This window comes from Lynx canadensis, chromosome X (assembly GCF_007474595.2).
Source record: "Lynx canadensis isolate LIC74 chromosome X, mLynCan4.pri.v2, whole genome shotgun sequence".
Taxonomy (NCBI): domain Eukaryota; kingdom Metazoa; phylum Chordata; class Mammalia; order Carnivora; family Felidae; genus Lynx; species Lynx canadensis.
This window is the reverse complement of record NC_044321.2, coordinates 110,593,568-110,616,442: the sequence shown is the minus strand read 5'-3', so window position 1 is coordinate 110,616,442 and position 22,875 is coordinate 110,593,568.

Below are 22,875 nucleotides of genomic sequence, written 5' to 3'. Positions count from 1 at the left end.
CTGATTTCATTGTCTTTTGCCCAAGAAAATGGCATCCGAGCCTCTTGCCTCTCCCCCCGGCGTATTTTTCCAGAAGTAACCCGTGATGAAAAGAATCCATTTTCCACTTCCTCCTGCCTCTGCGGCTCACGTCCCTCCCCTTTGCCTAGGCTGATTTGGGGGCTCCCTCGGTCAATTTTTTTTTTCTTTTTCTTTTGCACCTCTGAGGCACAGGGCTGACCCAGAGCTCAAAGAGTGATCGATCTGGAAACAATGTGAACCCGTCCGCCGGACAAGCCTCACTAAAGCATTGGTGCAATTCACCGGGAGAGTGTCTACCCTTCAGCAAATTACTACCGAAATGTAGCCATCATCTGGTTGCACATGCTACCTGTACAAAAATGCTACCAAGACCTCAAAGGAAAAGACCGCAGCCGCTTTCAACCGCAACATGCTTTCAGCTCTTCTCAAAGCACCTGCCCGTCGTCGATCTCCTCTAGTCCTCCTCAGGACCCTTCGCCGAGAACTAGAACGGGAGAGAAGGACCGTCTCCATTTTATAGAGGAGGAAAGGTAACCATCTCTCTCTCTCTCTCTCTCTCTCTCTCTCTCCCACACATACACATACACACATCTGTGCGTATGTGTAAAGGCAAAGGTGACGAGCTTCTTTAGAATCCGAGAGGGTGTGAGAGAAGGCAGAGGCAAAGGATAGAGAATAAAAACCGGTGCTTTGTTTAGGGTCCGGGCAGTGATCACTGTCCAGTTCTTCCTTCCCTCATCGGAAAAAACAGAACAGAACAAAACAACAACAACACAAAATGGACAGAATGGCTGCTGGGTCGACGACTAGAGAGAAAATCACACCGCACGTGCTTCCAACAGTGGCTAAGAGCGGAAAGGCAAGACCCAGTAACTTGTCTTGAAATAGATCTCATGCTTGCAGATCGTCGAAGCATTTAGGCTCCCGGGGGGTGTGTGTGTGTGGTGGGGGGGGGGGGGCTCTAGGTTTCTTGTGGCACCAAAATTCTTTCCACTCCCCCGGGGAGGGCAGTGGGGGTGGGAAGGGAGGGAGTTGCAAAGACAAGGGATGCCCTGCTTAATTAAACTGGTAAATCTTTCTCCTTTGAGGAAAAATATGGCTTCTTAATATTTGATTTTGCAGTGTATTCTGCTTCTAAGGCTGAGCCGGCATATTAAGCGCCTCGCGGGGGGTGGCTGTTTTACATATACCCTGTGCCCAGAAGTACCAGACAGGGAGTCCCCGTTTTGCCCTAGTCCCTTCACAGGCAGAAGACGGTGGCATAAATGACAACTTTCAGCCCAAACGCATTTCAGCTGTCTGTCACGGTCTCGGGCTTCTTCGCCACTTGCGTGTGGAGACGGCACGTGTTGGTACCTCAAATAATTTTCAGGGGGCGGCTCTTCTTTCCCCCTCGATTTGGTCCTGTAATTTTCAAAACGCTCCACCAGACACGGGCACGTGATGTCCTTTCTTCCAAAACCCATTACGTTCTTACTTCTTAATTATAATTGCATTTCTGAGAAACACTGAGAAGGAAAAATCAGCAACAATGAAGGCTAATTTTGGCATGGACAAAGGATTTTTAAAAGATCTTTGAAGATGTCCTACGGCGAACCTTAGGAACAAGTCCTAAGGCAATGATTTCACTTATTTTTCCACGACGCTTCCCCCTGCCCCCACTTTCGTTGCCGGAGCCATGCTGCAAATACAATCCCAAACTAATGCTTTCTAATTTTCATTAGTGATTAATCTAAGCCACAGTATCTGGAAGGTGTGCTGCAAATGCACAGAAATCAATTCTAAAGGTTTGGGCATGCTGTTTCCTGCGGGGTGATGGTAGATTCTGCAGATGTTGATTTTTTTTCTTGACCGGTGACATCATCGCTTGAGAAGTGGTTTGCTAAGGAGCGCACGAGGCTGGCCGCGGGAAGTTGTCTTTCCCTGTAGGAGTCTGAACACATCTTGGTCATTACGGCTTCCACTTGTCGATCCAGGACTGCTAGGCATTCGGAAGGGATCTTGTTCCAAGTGAATTTTGACTTCGTAGTAGGCATATAGGCTAGACTTAGATGTTCCTGGGTCTTTCGGATTCCCTACTTGTATCTCTCTCTGGTGTTCATCTGTGAACCTCACTGCATGACAGAATGTTTTAAATGCCCCCCCCCCACCCGGTTTGCAGACGGTTTCTTTCCCTCCCTCCCTCTCGCCCTCCCTCCCTTTCCTTGCTCGGCCTTATACACTTAAACAACCATCCACACGGCAGAAAAGGAATTCAGGGAACTTAGAGTATATATACGCTATCTTCGATCTACAATATATATACCACATCCATAATCTACTATATATATATATATATATATATACATTATATGTATATATTTATCTCTACAATCACTTTATGTATTTATTTTCTTGAGGAGTAATTGACACGCAATATTGTATTCGTTTCAGGTACACGCTTCTATCACCGTTGCTGCCTTTCTGACCCTTTTCAAAACACCAGGGACATTTTCACGGGCTTGTGGTCACTGGGCACATGACGTTTCCTGTTCTCCCTTTCTTAATTAACATTATTTCGCGCAGACATTGCCACACATTGAAGCAAACCACCTGCTCGATGCTCTACTGGCCGTGCAGTGCAGCACCGGGTCAATAGGCTATCCTTGGCTCAGCCGGTCTCTTTACTGTGGGGCATTTGGGTTGTTTCCAATTTTCCCCCTATTATAAATGGCTTTGCCATAAATATCCTTATAGAGTTAGGCTTTGTCTTTTGGATTATTTCCTCGGGACGTAGTCCCGTAAGTGAGATCGCCAGGTCAAACGGTAGGCATGGTTGTTGCCTTCTTGGAGAAACCTTTGTACCTGTCAGCAGCTCCACGTGGCCACTCAGCCGTTCCAGGGGAGTCCGTCTGTTCTCGCGCTTTCCATAACTGCAACATCGTCACTGATGGCTTTAGAGCTTTTGAAACGGTGGTTTTTGAACTCGCGTATCCAGAAAGAAACATGCGAATTTGTGAGGGCTGGAGAGATGACCAGATCTTTTGAGGAAAAAAAAAAAAAAAAAGAAAAAGAAAAAACCCAACCACATTAAATAGTGATTTGAAATGAAGGATTTCATTTGCACCCCGTGGCTAGCCAGCGTGAGTCAACCAACAGCCTGTGGCCATCGCACGAGGGATTGAACTCCACCCGAGCCCCCGGAACGGCCAGCCTCCCGTGTCTTCGCCTGGGACCTGCCGATTTAGTTTCTCTTTTTGTCCTTCGAGGGAGAAATGAACTTTTATTCTCTTAAGCTTGGTTTGGGGGGTGCTCACGTGTGCATTCGTTCTACACAAACATGCGTCGACTGATCCCCATTTGCCGAGGATTGTGTGGGGTGCCGTGTCGGGTGACACATGGCTGGTTACAGGCTGCCGGGGCCATACAGTGGCTGGGCTGCAACTTCTGGGCACAGCTGGCCAAGTGCTGGCAAGCACGGCCTTCATCCCAAACAGTGCGCCGTTTATACAAAATGTTTAAATTGCCGACACAATTATTTACATGCTGAGCCCCATACCTTCACAAGGGCTCAAGCTGTCAGCATAATATATCTCATTACAACCGGCACTGGGCACGGAAAGGATTATTTTTCAAGGCTGTGAGTGCAAAACATCAATTAGTCATAGGAGAGAACAGCTGGCACGCGTTCGAGATTTTTTTTGCACCTTTGGGAGGGAGGGGAAATGCATCAACTTAATCTTTTATAGCCGAATCAAATGAAGAAGGAGACAACAAAACCCCTCCATTTAGGTGGGTCGAGTCTTTAATCAGCTTCCCAATGAACTGCAGAAGCACACAGTCACAGCCCGGGAAGGTGGCCGTTTCAATGTGGCTGTGATATTCACCAGGAGCATGGCCACACTTGGGCAGGAGGCTGCAGAAATCAATATTAGTTTCCTCGGGGTTCAGTCCGGGAGCTGCGGCCGCCCTGGAAAAACTACCTGTCCTCGTGTCACTTTTGATTTCTTTCCACGAACTAGAGAAAAGACCAGGTTCGACAAACATTAAGGGAGCCGCCACCAAGCCTGGGGCCCTGGGGTGCAGAGAGACTTTGGTGAGGACCTCGGACCCGATGCTCCCACCTGCTCCTGTAGAGGAATGACTGCCTTGAGTGGTTTGGACTTTTGAGAAACCTAGGAAATGCGGACACGAACTGCAGAGTACCGGATGTCAGGGCCCCGTCATTCATCGCATTAGCTCTGAAAACGGCCTTCTGGTTATCCGAGAAAAACGCCCGTATATTTTCTAAAAGGGATTTTGCAGTACCCAGGGGTGACGGGGCACACGACACAATGCTGGCATTTACTTTAACAGGATGTAGCCCAAGGCGGGTGGGAAGAGGTGAAGCAAATTATGGGAAAATCATAACTACTGACCAAGCCGGGTGAGGGGTCAACGGGGCTTCCTTCCCTGTACGATTTTCCCCACTTCTGTATATTTTGAAAAGTTTCCTAGTTTTAAATAGGTGGCTTAATTTCAACACAGGTATATTTCTCTGATTAGATTGTAGGATCTTCTGGGATAGCTAGTTGAAAAAATGGGGAGCAGAATTGTTTGATGTCATATGACTTCATATTACTGTGTGTGTGTGTGTGTTTAAATTTTATTTATTTATTTATTTAGAGAGGGAAGGAGGTTGGGGGTGGGGGGAGAGAGAGAGAGAACCGGCAGGGCAGAGGCAGGGAGAGAGAGAGAAGGACGGGAGCCTGATGCAGGGCTCGAACTCACGAACCGTGAGATCATGACCTGAGCGTCGGACACTTAACCCACTGAGCCACCCAGGTGCACCCACGTTACTGTGTGGTTTAAGCAACCTCACAATCCTCAGAACTCAGCATTGCAGCCAGCCCACTTAAGAAATGCAGCCTGTTAGAGATAGAGAAGCATAATAAATGGAGGAATCACGGCACGACATTTCTATATTGGTGGGAGTGGAGGAGGGTAGGAAATGCCAAGTTTTGCTAAATAAGGGACAGCACTGAGGCCGGATAGATGCCCTGAGACCAGTAAGAGGTGAGGCAAAGATGAGGTGTGGCTGTATCCTTAGCTTTGCATACAACGGCAGTACCACAGCAACTGCTAAACCACAGGGTAATTCATCGGAAAAATAGCCCCATTTACCAAGTGTATTTGTAAAGATTACGCGGGAGCTCTTCGCCTTGGCACGAAACTGACTTGAGAGTGAAAAAGTTAAAACCCTTCCTGGTGACCTCAAGTAGACTGCTCGGGGTCCTTTATACGACTGATTGTCTCCCCTTGGATTTGGAAGAGGGTTTTTCTTTTTTCTTCCTGTAAATGACAGGGCAGCTTCGTTTATCCAGCTGCAGCCCTCTGGAGTCTACAGAGGGATTATCAGGTAAGTTTGCTGGCACCTGAGTAACCAACTCTGTGCCCTGTGTGACCTTTTTTCTCTGAGGTGACCCCCTACACGCCCCAGAAAACTTCACAACTGGGGAAAGTCCCCTCCGCCTAAGAGGTGGCGCCCCTGGTTGACCAGGAAGAGTCCTGACCCATGGGCATGTGCAAAGTAAGCAGGCATCTCTAAGCAGAAAATGTCACCGCCTTAGAACCTGGAGCTGGACTGTAATGTTTTTTTGGCCTGGGCTAGCTGTACTGATCCGGCAGAATATTCCGATGAAGTCTTTCCTGAACGAACTCCTAAGAGTGTGTTGGCAGGGGACAAAAAAAATCAGATCCCTGGGACCATCGCTGATATTAATGGTCATTTCCAAAATCTCAAACCAAGAAGCCCGTGAACTTGATACAGAATTTGGGAACTTATATGCATATATATACACACATATATACATATGTGTATATGTATATATACATATATATGTATATGTGTATATATACACACACGTGTATATATGTATATATACACACATGTATATATGCACACATATATGTGTACATGTGTACACACATATACATGTATATATGCACACACATATACATATATATGTGCATATGTGTATATATACATGTACATATATATACATGTGCATATATGTGTGTATACACACACACATATATATATACACATATATATAAATGTTTATTTTGAGAGATAGTGCAAGTGGGGGAGGGGCAGAGAAAGAGAGAGGGAGAGAGAGGGACAATCCCAAGCAGGCTCTGCACCGTCAGCATGAAGCCCGACCCGGGGCTCGAACTCACGAATGGTGAGATGATGACCTGAGCGGAAGTCAGACCCTAAACCGACCGGGCCACCCACGGCCCCCAGGAATTCAGGAACTTACAAGATTTTTTTTAGGTGCATTCAAGAAAGTTGGCATCTATGTTTAGATGTGAGTATGATCTTTCGGTTTTCATAAATCGTTGTCACCTTGCCAACTGAGAAAAATGACTCCTCTGGCATTGACTGCCTGGAACAGAGGTGGCCCAGGAGGTGCTCGGACAGCCGCTGAAACCTGTGGGACCCAGCCACTCCAGGGACAGATGTGCTTGCCTCTCCCGAACTGAGGTCTTCCAGAAACATTGGCTCTGATGTCTGGTTTTGTAAATTAAACCATTTTGCCTTCCAACCTCTGCCAGAAACTTATAGCTGTTTTCATGAGGATTCTCTGGCCACAAAGTGATACAAATCACGTTTTAAAATGGAACAAGGTGGGTTTTTTTTTCCCACAATAAAAAAAAAAAAGGCAACCAGACTTTCAAAAATCACATATTCTAAGCCAGCTTGTACTTTTGCAGTAAACGATTAGAAATGCTGTTCCGATGGACATCTGAAGAAGGAGGCGTGGCCTGTGTGTTTGGCCTTAGTTGCTAAATGTATTCCGTTGCTCACCTCTCCCTGGATAAATATTTTCTTTGAAAACTCAAGCATTTAGCTGCCCCTTCTGGAAAAGGGTTTATCTTATAGGAAATCCCTTAACTGTTTGTTTATGTAATCACCCTGACAGTAGTTGCAATGTTTGCTCAATGCCCTTTTAAGTTCAGTAGGAGAGACCCTAGCTTTCCGCCTAGATGAGGCATCGAACGCTGGCTGAGGGATTACCACCATCATTTGTTACTTCGATAAGAATATTCCGCCTAACGACTTGCATGTAAGTGAGACCCATCCATATTTGGAACACACGCGTGGCCATTCCGACGATTAAAATTTTCTTAATATTTTTTCCCTTCAACCTTCCCCCATTTGTGGGGGATTACCTTACTAGCAGGTACCTTTTTCACATAGCTATTTCTGAATAATTATGAATTTAAGGCTCTAGACGCTCCTCCTTAGAATGACAAAATGTTGGAGTTGTACCTTGTGGAAAGAACTACATAAAATTCTTCGGAGTTCGCTGTCCAGTTGGAAGTTAACGTAACGTATTGCATCTCAATTTAGTGTTGACACCAGCCTCCCACGACCTCTGCCATTTTCTTGGAAGCTACTTTTCTTGGAAGTTTCCAACCTGGCTGAAAATAGCTTTTAATTGGTGGTTCCACTTAATAAAATATTACCGATTATATTTCAACTACAAAAATACTGAACCAATATAATGGAAACGAAGGTGCTATCGTAACATTACCCATTGTTCCGAAGGGTGCATTGTCCTGGACATCGTATGAAGCCTGGTCAACAAGCCGCCAAATCCAGTTTCCCATTTTCTTCTGGAAAGCCTGAGCTCTGAAAAATGACCTAAAATGAATCAATGAGCAATACTGATCACAATCTAAAAAACATTCTTAACAAAAAAATTCAACAAGGCAAATAGGACTTCTTCATAAGAAACCTCTTTATTTCTAAAAGGTGACATTTTTCAAGGCCCAATGTGTTCAAAACCTAACATGACTCTTCTCTGTGTCTATGCAATGCTAAGCATCTGGATTAGAGTGGAAAAAATATGTATTTGTTAGCTATACAAGAACAAACATTTGCAAATATCCATAGCATCGACTGTTCCAGTCAATTGAGGTTATGTAGAAAGAGCCAATGGTATATGCCAACTATTCAATAATAACCCAGATTTAATTTCCTTTGAATTAACATGATATTCATTAATTTGACACTGAATCTATTGCTGCTTCCAATGAAAACACATATGCAAAAGATTCCTGGCTGCATTTAAATGGAAACCTGCAGCATAAGAGAATCAATCATTTGTGTAATGTTGGTAAATTCATTGTTTTTCTTTTATTTCAAAAATTTGTCTCTACTTATAGCACGGCCTTTCACTGTGAGTCTGCAGGAACATTGTTAATAAATGCTTTTGCAAATATGATTATGCAAAGAACAAATGAATATTGATTAAACTGAATAATGCATTATTTTCTAGGATAAGTATATTAAATTAACTCTCAGTGAACAAACAGCATGAATTAAACTAGTTAATTTTCTGAAACCGTAACTAGCTGATTTTGCCCTGCTCTGAACGTTCAGACAAGTCTGAAATGGTACTTGCATTGTTTTTCCTCTTCATTTTAATTGTGACTTGTAAAAATGTGTGTAAGTGATACAAGGCTCCTTAAAGAAACGCTGGGAAGTGCAGATATGTTGAAGAAAGAAAAGAGAACACTCGTCACCTCGTCGCTCAGACACAACGGTTGGATTTGTGCTTCCTAGACTCCTTGTGGATGGCACGGATTTTTTTTTTTTTTAAACATTTATTCCTTTTCTGCAGGATGACATAAACTTGAAAATTTGGTCTCGCTGTTTTCCTCCACTTTTTGGTGCAGATACGTGATACTGAGCACAATCAATCATATCAGGAAACAAATCACTGATTTCATAGCTCCAGGCCCTGGTTTTTAGGCCCATCTTGCTTGAGACTATTCCACAGGATTTAAAGAATCTCTCAAAGTGTTTGTGTAGAGCAATGAGAAGTCAGGGAATTGTCAGACGGTTTAGTTACGGGTACTAGTAAGCATTCGATAACTACTGACTATTAACAGGATGTACCCGTCTCCCACCGCATACCCTTTTCTTCCCTTCCCTCCTCCCCCCGCCCACCCCTCACCACTTTTACTTCTCTCCCGGGTCTACACGCGCAGATCACTGTTCCCAGGGTCTCTTTCCCGTTAGACTTTCCCCTGGTGGCCTGCACTTCTCCTTCAAGGTGCCCATCATAAGCTCAAGGGGACCCGGTGTGCAGTTTCACTCAGGGAAAGGGCGCAGAGGGAAGAGGTACGATTAGAGGTTAGCTAAGCCACCGGGGCCAGAGATGAAGGGGGTGTCCTTCCGGGTGGAAGGGGGCTGCAGGAGCAAAGGCTTGGAGGGGAGAAATCGCCGAGTAGGTGCGAGGGTCTGCGTAGAGTTCAACAGCACTACAACAGAGGCCTTGCGTAGGGAAGCCCCAGCAGGGTCGTGCCAGTCTGGGCCTACGTAAGTCTGTGGATTCGGAGATCAATTGTTTGATCAATCGAGATCAATCACCATCTCAAAAGGATTCGAGAGGAGGTCCGCTAGGAGACAGAATCTCCGGGGGTGCACAGGCTCCCTGCAGCCATATCCCTGGACCCCAGTGAAGACGTTGTTTTGGAGACCTGTGTTGCTACCACCAGCCCTGGCTGAAATGGGGACAGGGATGGTGTCTATTTTTGTCCACGATTTAATGCCTAGATAATCGGCCTGTCAAATTCAACGCGGCCGACACCCAAGTCCTGGGTTTCTGCACCACACCCCTACCCGCCCCGCCAACCTACTTCTTCCCCAGATTTCTCCTTCAGGGTCAGGGCCCCACCACCCAGTTTCTCACGCCCTTCCCTCCTCGTTTTTCAGAATGTCCGCGTCCAAGATATCAGCAGACCCGGAACCCATCCGCCTCTCGTTTCCCAAGGCACTTGAAATAAAATTCAAGCCCTCTACACGGGCCTACAAGGCCCCTGCCAATCTCGCCTGGATCTCCTCTCCGTCCATTCCTCCCCCTCATCCGCTACCCTCCGGTCACACTGGCCTTGGAACGCTCTCTTCCCCGAGCTCCGTCCTGCCTTAGGGCCTGTGTGCTAGCTTCCTCTGCCTGGAAACTTCCTCCTCTTCCATCAGGCGCTTTCAGCTCAACAGTCTCCTCCCCAAAGAGGTCTTTCTTCTTTCATTGTCTTTCTAACACCTACCTCTATGGGAAATTAACTTGTTAATGAATTTCTTTGCAAGTGAATTTGTTTTCCCTCTCTTTAGAATGTGTGCTCCCCGAGGGCAGGGATCTTGGTGGCTTTTGTGGTTGCCCCCTTCCCCTAGAACCAGACTCAGTTTGTACGCGTTGAGTAACGATTCCTTGTGCGAATCAATACATTTTGAAACATGGAAAACACACTTGAAAGAAATACACTGTGTCGGGATACTGGAAGGGGAACGCCTTGGGCCGGGGCTTCCAACTCCGCCGCGAACCCCTCCAGGCTCCGACCGCTCCATCCGTAAAATGGGGTCAATCCTAATTGTTTTTCCCCACGGGGATGGAATGAGATTAAAAGCAGATAGCAAGCCCCACTGCGTGCTGCGTTCTCGGAGAAAAAGCAGCCCTGGGGACTGAGCACAGAGGGGCCGTTTCCAGGCGCTGGCTCTCACGGACGCTCGGGCAGCCTGGGAAAATCAGAGTGGAGGACAAACCCAAGGGCACCTTCCAAATAAGGCCACCGGGAGACTGTGGTCCTGAAGCCGGCTCTGCCAGGTGCCCCGTTCTGCCAGGCCGGCCCCGTGTCTGCCAAGGGCCCTGGCAGGCTCTCTCTCCCTTCGGCTATGCCTGCCGCCGAGCTGCCTCGAGGAAGTCACCAGCTGGCTCCCCCCAGGTCTGTTTTTTTGGACAGAGGGAAGAATGACACCAGACCATTCTTCAAGCCCCTCCGGGTTGGTTTATTCTCATTTTGGGGGGAGGAAGCTAAGGCTCTGCGAGGTTGTGTGACACTCCTAAGGTCACGAAGGTCAAAAGCAATCAGACCAGGCTCCACTAGGTCTGCCCACATACTTTGCATAAGACAGCCCTGCAGTGTGGGTGTCCGGTGGGTGGATTTCTGGTTGGGGTGTCACCTCCCTCCCCGGACTCCCTTCCAGGGCCCCCCTGGGCAGCTGGGTGGCAGAGTGCTGGGGCCCTCGGTGCAGCCACTGGGAGAGACAGCGCCAGGCTGCTGGCCACAGCTCGCTTGAGGACCCAGCGGTCGAGCCACGAGCAGGTCCAGACACGTGGGGATGGGTCCACAGCGGGCTTGAGTGGCTGTTCCTTTGGAGGCCTCTTAACATATTTTAAATGCAATAAAATAAGTCGGTATTTCTGGTAAACTGCCCTCAGCCACGCGTTTTGTGGTTTCGGCTTTTTGGGTGGCCGCCAGGGCCACGACGAATGTGGTCACCAGCCAGAGCCCCGGCCAGTACCTGCCCCTGGAACGTTGCACGGGGGTGTGCAAACAATATCAACAGAGATCAAGAAGCTTAGCAAAGAACGTATGTGTGTGTGTGTGTGCGTGCATGCACACGCACGCGTGTGCTGCACACACATGTGTTTAAAATCTGTACTTTAGGACTCCTTCGGGCGGGGGTGGGAGCTATTTACTTTTTGCCAGCTGTGTAAGTGGAATCTGGTGAAAAGTTGAAGCAACTGGAACCATATTTTGCTTTTCCAGGTTTGATGCCGGGACACTCCCTTCCTCAGGCTGCAGCTCAGTGCCCTTGAGTTCGGTACACCCATGGGCCTCTGGCCTTACCTTCCCTGAGCCCCTCATCCTGCCTGCTGTCTCCCTCTCTAGGCCTCCGGGGCCTCAGGAAAACCCAACTGCCCTTTTATTTGGCAGGTTCGAGGCCGCTTCTTCCGTCCAGAAAACCTTCTTTCCCTCCCCGGAGCCTGCCCAGCTGCGGGCCGGGACTGGCATCAGTCAACACTTGATGACTTCCTGGCCCGGACGGGGAGTTCCCTGCCGGCTTCTGCCCTTCTCGCGGCTTCTGGTGAACACAGGGACAGATGCGCAGATGCACACAGGGACACAAAACCCCTGGGGAATATTGTGCAAGTGTGGAGTTTTGAGAATAGCCGCTGAATGAAGGCTGGGACCGGTGTTCTGGTTACTTGTCTCGCTCCTGCAACAGGCGACTCTGAATTCTGTCATGGAGGAATGAATGAATGAATGAATGGGGGGGGAGGAAAAGGTCCCCAGGTACCAGCCCTTGCATGATCACTGATTCAGCAAAGGCCCCCCGTCTGTGGGACTTAACTCGTCCGACTTTCAGCATGAACTGCAAACCGTACAAACCCAGGGGCTTCCCTCTGAGCATCTTGGTCTCGCAGATCAGCAGGGACATTGGCGGGGAAGGTCATGCCACTGTGCAGGCCCCCCTCGGACGGGAACATTTGCTGGGAAATTTAACTCTAAGACCAAAACATCTCAGGTCTTAAAGCTAATACTGGGCGGGGCGGGGGGGGAGTCGCGGTTTGAGGGAAGGATTTGAGTTATTTTTTTTCCCCTTCCTATCTTGTCATTGCATTCAGTGTCTGTGAAGTCTGCTGACTTTTCACACCTGGAATTTGACAACCTCTGATTTTATCCGGCAGATGGGTGTCACCTCAGTCCCCATGAATGATTTAAGAAAGCCACACTCCAAAGACGGATTGCAGGAGAAGCTGACTTTGCCCCAGAGAACAAACACAAACCGAGCAGAAAAAGGAAAGCGATGACGCAGTCATCCCAGAGACTTCTGTGTTTGTAGGGGGTAGGTCGGGGACAGGCCAGCAAAGCGGTAGGCGACACTGAGTTAGGAGTCAGACGGATGGAGGCCCTTACTTTGATACTGAACAGGCCGTGTGTCCTTGGGCAAGGGGATAAACTCCTGAATGCCTTGATTTCTTCACATGTAAATTGTCGATGGCGGTAACAATCTACGTGGCGGTGGTGAATTCAAGAAACGCAAGTAAATAACAGCGCCCCGTCTCCGCTCTCCACGAAGTCGGTGATCATTGACTTCTAGCGAAAACCTTGGTGGTACAGTTGGTGCAACGGGGCTCTGTGGCTCGGAGAGGCTGGCAAGGTCTCCGAGAGGAGGCTTCATTTTGCAACCGCCGTCTGCCCCCACAATGCTGCTCAAGGGAGACACCTTGAATTGCATAGCAGATTCGAGAATAGCCAGGAAAGAAAGATTCGTGAAACCTCGCTGAAACGCAGGAACCCATAGGTCCATATGCAAATAAATAAATAAATGGGGAGAAGGAGAAGCTCTTCCTTGCATTAAAAAAGCGACTAATAAATGTTTAAGGGGTGATTGAATTAGAAAATCACCATTTGGCAACCATCATAGTAATAATTAATTCGGCCAAGGAACATCAATGGATGCTAAAATTAATGGGTGAAAGTTTTATGAGGAAGGGGATATTGACATAGTCTCGCAGAAGCTCCCCTCCCCACAGAATACTTGTTAATTACAAAGGGAATAACTTTACGGTGGAGAAGGCTGGCAGATACTGCCACCTTAATGAAGTGATCAAAGTGAACATCATTAGTAATGGGACAAATTGAAATCATGGGCCACCTGATAGGATGCAACGAGAACACAGCATCGCTTCTGAGCTCTTCCTGCAAATGATGCATAACTTGAACCTAATCACGGGGAAACATCAGACAAACCTAAATTAAGGGGCATTCTACGAAAGATCTGGCCTGTACTCTTCAGAACGTCAAGATCATAAAAAAGCAAGGAGAGACTGGGGCGCTGTTCCAGACTGAAGCAGACTAAGAAGACGGGAAGATAAAACGGTACCTGTGATCCTGGATTTGGATCCTTTTGTTATAAAGCACATTATTGGGGGCCTTGGGAGAAACCGAAATGGAGTTTGCGGCTCAGATGGTAGTGACGCGTCAGTGTTCGCACCCTGGTTGTAATGGTCGTCATGTGGTCATGGAGGAGAATGTCCTTTGCAGGAAACACACACCGAAGCGTTCAGGGGGGGGTGGCAGGGCATCAGGTTCGCAGCTTACTATCAAACGCTTCGGAGTAGAAACACATAGTGGTACCATTCTTGCAACTTTTCTATGAGTTTCAAGTTTTCTGAAACGCGGCTTCTAGGAAAAGAGGAAAAGTGTGCCCAGACACAGACACTGAAATCGCCACACCTGCTCACAGGGAATCACACCCGCTTCAGGACTTTAGCAGAGACAGGGGCCGAGGCATTATTATCCCCCCCCACCGCCCCCCGCCTAGCTGGGTAAAATAAGGCTATTTGGAATAAAAGACGACGCTAGACCCAGAAGACAAATCTCATCCAGGAGCTCACGGGACTTGCCAAGTTCTCACAATCAGGGCTGAAGTGGAATCCAAGGGCCAGCACCACACTGCTTGGACCCAACTGTGTCTCATTAAAACTGTGTGGTGTTCAGGGCGCCGGGGTGGCTCAGTCGGTTGAGCATCTGACCTCGGCTCAGGTCACGATCTCACGGTTTGTGAGTTCACGCTGCTGTCAGCGTGGAGCCCGCTTCAGATTGTATGTCGCCCCTCCCCTGCTCGTGCTCTATCTCGTTCAAAAATAAACATTAACAAAATACGCTCTTCGTTTTACTTGCTCATAAGATTATTATGTTTTGGTACCTTTACAGATGGGATAAAATTGAGATGACGAAAATGGGACAGAAAAATTTATAGTTGGAACAACGTAGAAAAATCCAGAGCAAAGGCAGGAAAGCAGGGATTTTGCTCACTTTTATTTGCTACTGTGTGTCCCGGGCTAGAGCAGCGCCTGGCATACGGCAGGCCCTCCCTGAAGACTTGTTGAATGAATGAATGAATGAATGAATGCTGTTCTAAACTTTTGGGGGGAAAAAAAGGTAAATACTCAGGGAAATTATTTGCTTTTTTGCCCCAAAGCAGCCTCAACCTTCCCCAGGAGACCATGCTGCTAAGCCCAGGGAAACCTGATCATGAGAACTACCGCACGCAGAACTGCAAACATCTCTGCAAAGAACGGTTGGTTCGCGAACCTTCCTTCTTAAAGTTGCCTTAGCGCTTTCACTGCGTCTGGCTTTCCCACACAGGGAGGAAGTATACTGTGGTGGTCGACTGCATGGTAACAGGAGCCAAACTGCCTGTGTTTGCATGATTCATGGCTCTACCGCTTACCAGATAAGTTACTTAACCTCTGACTCCTCATTTGTAAAACAGAGATAATAAGACTGAAACTAATATAATGCTGTACGGTAGCTATCATGGATTTAAAAGTAAACAAGACAAACAGCTAATAAGAATACGTAGATGTCACATCCACCATGACTTTGTCCTGTCTGCCTGGCTTTCAGGGGCTGCGTCTCAAAGGAGGGGACATTTGAACTAGGTCGGAAGGATGGGTCAAGTTCACTGGATGGAAGAGAAGGCATTGGGATACCCCACAAGGGGTGTCCAAGAGACTGAGCCAGAGACTGATAGGCCACATCTCCCTAGCCCCTGGGGGGCCAACCTTGGGCTGAAAGTCATCTACCCAGAATGGATTGTGCTGACTTCACTTCTGTTTACTCAGGGCTCTGGCGTGGTCAGTAGTTGGCAGGTTGATGTGACTTAAAATAGCACTCTGGAAGCCTTTAGAAGCAAAACTAATGAAGTGCCTCACAGAGACAGCAGAATGCAGTGAGCCCCGACTGTCTGGGGAACAAATCTCAGCTCCACCGCTCCTTAGCTGTGTAGCCTTGGGCAAGTTCCCTAACGTCTCTGGGCCCCAGTTTCCTCACCTCTGCAGTAGGAACGGCGATGACCATGGCACCTGCCTCACGGGGTTGTCAGGAAGGGTAAGTGAATTCACATTTACAAAGTGCTTAGGATAGCGACTGACACAGAGCATGTGCTCTGCAGAAGGTGTCTGTTAAATAGTATATAAATAAACGATGACATCACTCGATACCAAAACGGAGGACTGGAAAAACTATCCATGTAAACAAACATAATAGTGATAAATTAGTAATGCCCTTATGAGCGAAACCTCGGACGTCTTCACCGTCTTTCCCTTCCTCTGTGCATAGTCTGGGGTGGAGGAGGGGGCGTAAAAACTCTCTGTTTACCAAGAAGACAGAAATTATTTTTAAGTAAACCATTAGTTACATACTACAGAGGGGGAAACATGTCTTTTTTGTTGCTATGACTGCTGACGAATGTGAAGACTCATCTGTGCAAATAGATTTCGGTGACTAATTGACTCATGTTTACCTCTTGAGAACAAGCAGCATTTCGGAAACACTAGCACTGAGCGGAGAAAACCGTTTCCTTAACCGTGAGAAGGTCAACGGGACGGGAATGGAAAAGCACATAAAACCACTAAACGTGTTTTACCACCGCCGTTGCCTTCAGGAAAAGGAAAAATGGTTCTCGGTAACTGATACGGCACGACTAAACACCCGTTTCGTTTGCTTACGCGCCCCTGGGATGACCCAAATGAGTCAAGATGCCGTGAGTTCCAGCACATTCGGGGGTGCGGTGTCGGCCACCGGAAGCCACCGGACGAGGCCCCGAGTTTGGTTTTTCACCTTCTCCAGTGGATGCAGATTGGAAGCCGCCCCCCTCCTCCCCTCCCCGCCAAAGCACCGCAGGAAGGGCTGGGAGGGGCAGCTGACCGCGGCACAGCTTTTCTGGAACCGTTGGTTGCCTGAGGAATGACACGCGGCTGAGTAATTGACTGGGGCGATCAGGACCCCTTTGCAGATGGCACCCGAGTGCAGAGATCTTGAGAGGGTTTTCTTTCCAAAGCTGGCAGAGATACGGCTGGTGGCAAGTGTCCTGCCCGTAAAAATGATCAAGTGCCCGTTAATGGCAGTCCTTCGCTAAGAGCAACAGCTGGGGCCTCCGTGCTGGCAGAGGGGGGCGCATCGTATAATCGAGCAGCGCCGCGTGCTCGTGAGCAGGGCAAAGCTGCGGCGCTCGATCCATTTGCTTGGGGGGGGACGTGTTCGCGCTCCCCCGGGGCACCCCCGCCACCACACACCCCTGCGTGGAGTCCACACACTTTTGCCCCCCGAGGCGGGTGCAGCCGGCCTCGTACCATCGATGGACGCATCTGCCCGGCGCAGCTTTTACTGCGACCCCTCTCAGTGTCGTGTCACAGGCACCGAGTTCTCCAAATCACAGAGATAGAAGGTAGCGCCGGCGGGTCACGCTTCATTAGTGCCCGCCGTGCCTACTGCACAGGGGCCCAGCATTCACGGGGTGACACAGGGCACGGCTGATGCCAGGTGTAGGAGGACACCCAAGGAGGATGGTGATGATGATTATTAGTTCTCGCTCTCGGCAAGAACTAACCCCACGAAGACTCGTAAGTCTCTGAATGTTTAAGTAACGCCACTCCAACTGGCCCTGAGGCTACAGCAAATCTATGTAATCTTAATAGCTCTAAATAATAGCTTGATTTATTATATCCATTTGAAAATCAGCTTGGGGTAGGAAGTAGCGTTTCCATGCTTCCCTTCGCCATCACATTTCTTAGATGACCTGTTTATACTTCCGGCCTGCATTTCTTTGTTGTGTGTGTTTTTCATTTTTTTCATTTTTTTTTTTTGTTGTTGTTGTTGAGTGCAAGCGGGGGAGGGGCAAAGAGAAGACAACACAGAATCTGAAACAGGCTCCAGGCTCTGAGCTGTCAGCACAGAGCCCGACGCGGGGCTCGAACTCACGGACCGCGAGATCATGACCTGACCCGAAGTCGGACGCTTAACCGACGGAGCCGCCCAGGCGCCCCTGCGTGTCTTCATATGTATTTAACACCTTGTGATTTCGCTCCTACTCTCACCGCTCTCCTCCCGGTGCTGTGCGTTAGTTCTCTCTTGCTGCATAAGCGACTGCTCTCAGATGGAGGGACTTAACACACATTTGCTGTCTCCCACTTTTTGAGGGTCAGGGAGTTGGGGGGTGGCGTAACGGGAGCTTCTGGCCCCGGGTCTGTCACAGGCTGCAATCAAGGTGTCGGCTGGGGCTGCGCCCTCCTCCAGGCAGTCTTGGCTGGGGAAGGATTCGTGTCCGAGCTCGGTCACGGACTTGTCGGGAGGATTGCCCTGTTCGTGGGCGGCTGGGCTGATTGCCGTTGGTTGTTGGCCAGAGGCCATCCGCAGTCTCTTGTCCCGTGGGCCTCTCCACAGGGCAGCTTATAATGTGGCAGATGGGTTTATCAGAGTGAGCAAGCCAGAGGGAAAGAGAGAGAGAGAGAATGTAATGTACAAGTGCCAGCCTGTTTAGACGTGATCTTTGACGGAAGGTCCCGTCACTTTCACCGTATTCTACTAGTTCAGCGCCAAATCCCGCGAACTTCCGACATGTTGCATCCTCTCCGACCTCTCTGGAACCCCTCATCGCTGCAATACCGCCTGCTTAAATGCCACCTCACTCGTCCACCTCACAGCCCTTCACCTTCCCACCTCGCTGTCACTCCTTTCCGGTCTCCGTCTCTGTTCCCCTTTCTCCTCCTGCGCAGCTCTGAGGGTGGCCGACCTCTGAGTGGGCACACCGACAAAAATGTGTGGGTCGCCGGAAAAAGTAGAAAGAGCGTCTCGAGGGTCAGTCCTGGACTGTCGTGCCTACGTCGTCCCCTTCTGCTCTGCTTGCCACGGCGATCGCACCCTGTTCCCATCTCATAACACCCTTCGCTTATCACCTCTATAGAGGTCAGCCAGAAATCGTCACCTGCGACTTCGGGGGCTCTCCTGCGCCTCGCTTCTGTCTAACTGCCCACGAGGCATCCGGAGGGATGGTGTGCTGAGACCTCAGACTCAGCCTATCTGTCCTTTGCCTTCACCAAACCCTGCCCCTCCTCTATTCCCAATTTCTGACAAGGCCGTTTGCCCAATCGCCCGGACCTGAAACTTAACCGTTACGTTTGATTCCTCTTTTCTCTCTACCGGTCACAACCAGTCAGTTACCACACTTGGTCTATTCTAACCACGCACCGTCTGCCCCCGCCCCCCTCTGTCCCCAGAGACTACGGCGATGGGTCCCCCTGCCTCTGGGCTCTGGCCTGTCTCATCTACCCTATACATTCCTTTCAAAGGAATCTTCCTGCTCTGGCTCGGACCTGGTCAATGGTTGCCTGTTGACTGCAGAATAAAATCCCAACTCCTCAGCTGGCCTGTCATCCGAGGTCTGCCACGATCTGGTCCCATGCTTGGTCCCCGCTCATTTCATGCTCTGTGTCCTCCAGTCACGTGGAATATCTGCCCCTTGTGTAGCTCTCGTGATTTCCTGCCTCAGTGGCTCCGTTCTTTTGCTTTTTGTCCCGTGGGCCCGAAATTTCTCTGTCACCGCTCTTTGCCCCGGTTCCCCATCGTCAGCTCCTACCTGTCCTCTGTGGCCTGCCTCAAATGTCACCGCCCACACAGAAGTTTCCCTGAGGGTTTTACCTTCCCCAGAGCCTGATCTGAAGGTAATGTTTCTGCACAATGAAATCCCAGAATCCTTTACTTCTCTATCTTCCGGTGCTTCCTTAGGTATTTCCGTGCAAATGCGCTCTTTCTTCGTAGACTCGGGGCTTCTTGCCGGTAGGATGCGTGCTTCGTTCATTTTCATCCTATGCGCCCTAGAGTACCTTACATATCTGTATCATCAATAGATTTAAAATCTTTTTATAATGCCCCCATTAAATATGTATGCCCATTTGCCTCATGGTCACAGAAAATGAGAGGCGATTCAGTTCACACAGTGCTGTTACTTAAAGGTTAATATTAGGTTTGGATGACATCTTATAGCTCATTATTCCCTTTTATGTTCTCCTTGATTATACCTGAATTTCTCTCCAGAGGATAACAATACATATTGTGACCCTGCGAGAGGATGTCTACGTTTTCCTGTTGGAAACACTAATTAATAAATGGACCAGTCACAACTTTTCACGAGAAGACAATTATAGTATTCAGTTACACAAATAGTCATCAGGCATCTACAGCGGAGGTTAGAGAAGTGAGACCTACTCCCTCCTCATAAGGGCCTTTCAGTGGGGGGGATGGGAGCACAAGACAAGTGACAAGCTATACAGCACCAGCTGAATTTCTCCTCCGCGGTGTCCCGACAGCACGGCCATCAACGAAGGTGCATGAACTCACTTGCTACGGACGGCGTGGGGGAAGCTCTAGGCAAGAATCAGCCAGGTACAGAGGTATGTGCCCGGGCGCCCATGATTCCCTTGATTCACCTTAGAGCAGTGGTTCTCCAGGCGGTGCCCCGAGCGGCAACACCATCACCTGGGAGCTTATGAATGATGCAAATTGTTGGGCCCTACCTTAGGCCTACTGACTTGGAAACTCTCTTGGGACGGCCCAACTGTGTCGTAACAGGATCCCCCCGGCCAGATGATTCTGATGCACATTAGAGCTTAAGAAGCACTGAGAACCAAGTTCCCGATCCTCAGTTTCAATCCATAATTCGTTCCCCCTAAAACGTCTCCACTTGAGAAAGTGTCCATGGTGGGAACAGCGAGCCAGGGCTGACGTTTCTCCCTCTCCCTTGGCCTCCAATCTTCCCACACTTCACCGAAGTCAGGCTAACCCTCTCTAACTCTCACTCTGGTGCGTTGCCCCAGGAATGAAAACACCTCTGGGAAAACAAACAAAAAGGCAATTGGAAATACTGTGCTAGTCCTAAAAAAGTAGATGACTCTAATCAAGACTGGGTAACAAACCCCTTGGCAAGTGGGTGGTATCCAATCCTTCGCTTTCAACAAAATTGAAGGAAGGCTTAGTTGTATTGTCCGCTGACTGATCACGTCAAGATATTTTTCGCTGTGACTCTTGTGTATGGTTGGTGGGGATGTAAAATGGTGCAGCCACCCTGGAGGATGGTATGCCGGGTCCTCAAAAAATTAAAAATAGAGGGGCACCGGGGTGGCCCCGTTGGTTGAGGGTCTGACTTCAGTTCAGGTCAGGATCTCGCGGTTTGTGGGTTCGAGCCCCGCGTCGGGCTCCGTGCTGACCGCTCGGAGCCTGGAGCCTGCTTCGGATTCCGTGTCTCCTTCTCTCTCTGCCCCTCCCCTGGTTGTGCTCTGTCTCTCAAAAATAAATAAATGTAAACAAAGAAAAAAAACCCAAAGGGACAAACACCGTATGGTCCTACTTGTCTGAGGAACCTACTGTACTCAAATTCATAGAGACAGAAAAGAGAAAGGTGGTTCCACAGTAGAATGGGCAGGGGCAGGAGGGGATGGGGCGTTAGCATTTCGTGGGGACAGCGTTTCAGTTTGGGAAAATCGAAAATTCGTGGAGACGGATGGTGACGATTGTTGCATGACAATGTGAACGTACTTAAAATCACCGAAAACAGTTAAAAGGGCGAAATTTCAAGATGTATGTTTTACCACGATTTAAAAAAGCTCTCAGTGATAATCATTATGTGATTGGGGGCAGGCACGTCACATGAAAAGAGCTGGGGAGACGCCTGAGTGGCTCTGCTGATTAAGGATCCGACTCTTGATCTCGGCTCAGGTCACCATCTCACGGTTCGCGGGTTCGAGCCCCGCATCGGGCTCTGTGCTGACGGCTCGGAGCCTGGAGCCTGCTTCCGCCTCTGTGTCTCCCTCTCTCTCTGCCCCTCCCCTGCTCACGCTCTGTTTCTGTGTCTCAAAAAAAAAAAAAATAAATAAATGTAAAAAAAAAAATTTTTTTTTTAAGTTTTAAAAAAGAACTATCATATGATCCAGCAATTCTACTTCTGGGTACATATTCAAAGGAAATAAAAACACTAACTCAAAGAGATATCTACACCTCCGCGCTCATTGCAGCATTATTCACAATACTCAAGACACAGAAACAACCTAAGTGGCCACTGGTGGATGAATGCATACACACACACAATGGGATATTATTCTGTCACACAAAAGAAGGAAATCCAACCTTTTTCGACAACACGGATGGACCCTGAGGGCATTAAGCTAAGTGAAATAAGTCAAAGAAAGACGAATACTGTATGTTCTCCCTTATATGTGAAATCTAAAACAGTGGAACTCATAGAAATAGCGAATAGACTGGTGGTTGCCAGGGTTTGGGGGGTGGGGGAGATGGGGACATATCGGTCACGGTCCGAACTTCCGGCTATGAGATGAATACGTTCTGGGGATCTAATCTACAACATAGTGACCGAGGATACCGGAGGGGCGCCCGGGTGGCTCAGTCGGTTAAGTGTCCAACTTTAGCTCAGGTCATGATCTCACACTCTGTGAGTTCGAGCCCCACTTCAGGTTGTCAGCGCAGAGCCGGCTTCAGATCCTCTGTCCCCCTCTCTCTCTGCGCCTCCCCGGCTCGTGCTCTCTCTCTTTCAAAAATAAATAAAACATTTTAAGAACACACAAAACCCCCCAATACTATATGGTATACTTGAAAGTTGTTAAAAGAATAGATCTTAAATGTTATCACCACCCACCCAAAGAAGACATTATGCGAGGGGACGGAGGTAGTAACTAACGTTGTTGGGGCAACTATTTTGTAATCTATACATATACCAAGACGTCATATGGTATGCCTTAAATTCTTATAGGTTATATGTCAGTAATATCACAACAAAGCTGTGGAAAACCATTTTTAAAAGAATACTGCGCATTATACCCCAAGAGCCTACAGGACAAGTAAATAAAATATGTGTGAGGGATGCTAATTTTTTCAGAGTTATTTGAGAAGGGCACAGGGGCAAACAGTTTGACTGTCCTTGCTTTGCGTCTTTTCTTGCCAATTTCCCCTCAGTTACACACCATACGCTCCCAGTTTAAGATTGCTTTATTTTTCTCAGCTCCCTCTACCCCTGGAAAAGCCGAACACGAGGTGCACCTCTTGATTTGAGATTGAAACCATCATTTCAGGGAATCTCACTGAACCTCCTGACTTCTGGTAAAAGTGGTTCTCCATCAGGGATGGCTTTGCCCCTCCCCCTCCCCGGGAGACATTTGGCAATATCTGCAGACGCGTTTGGTT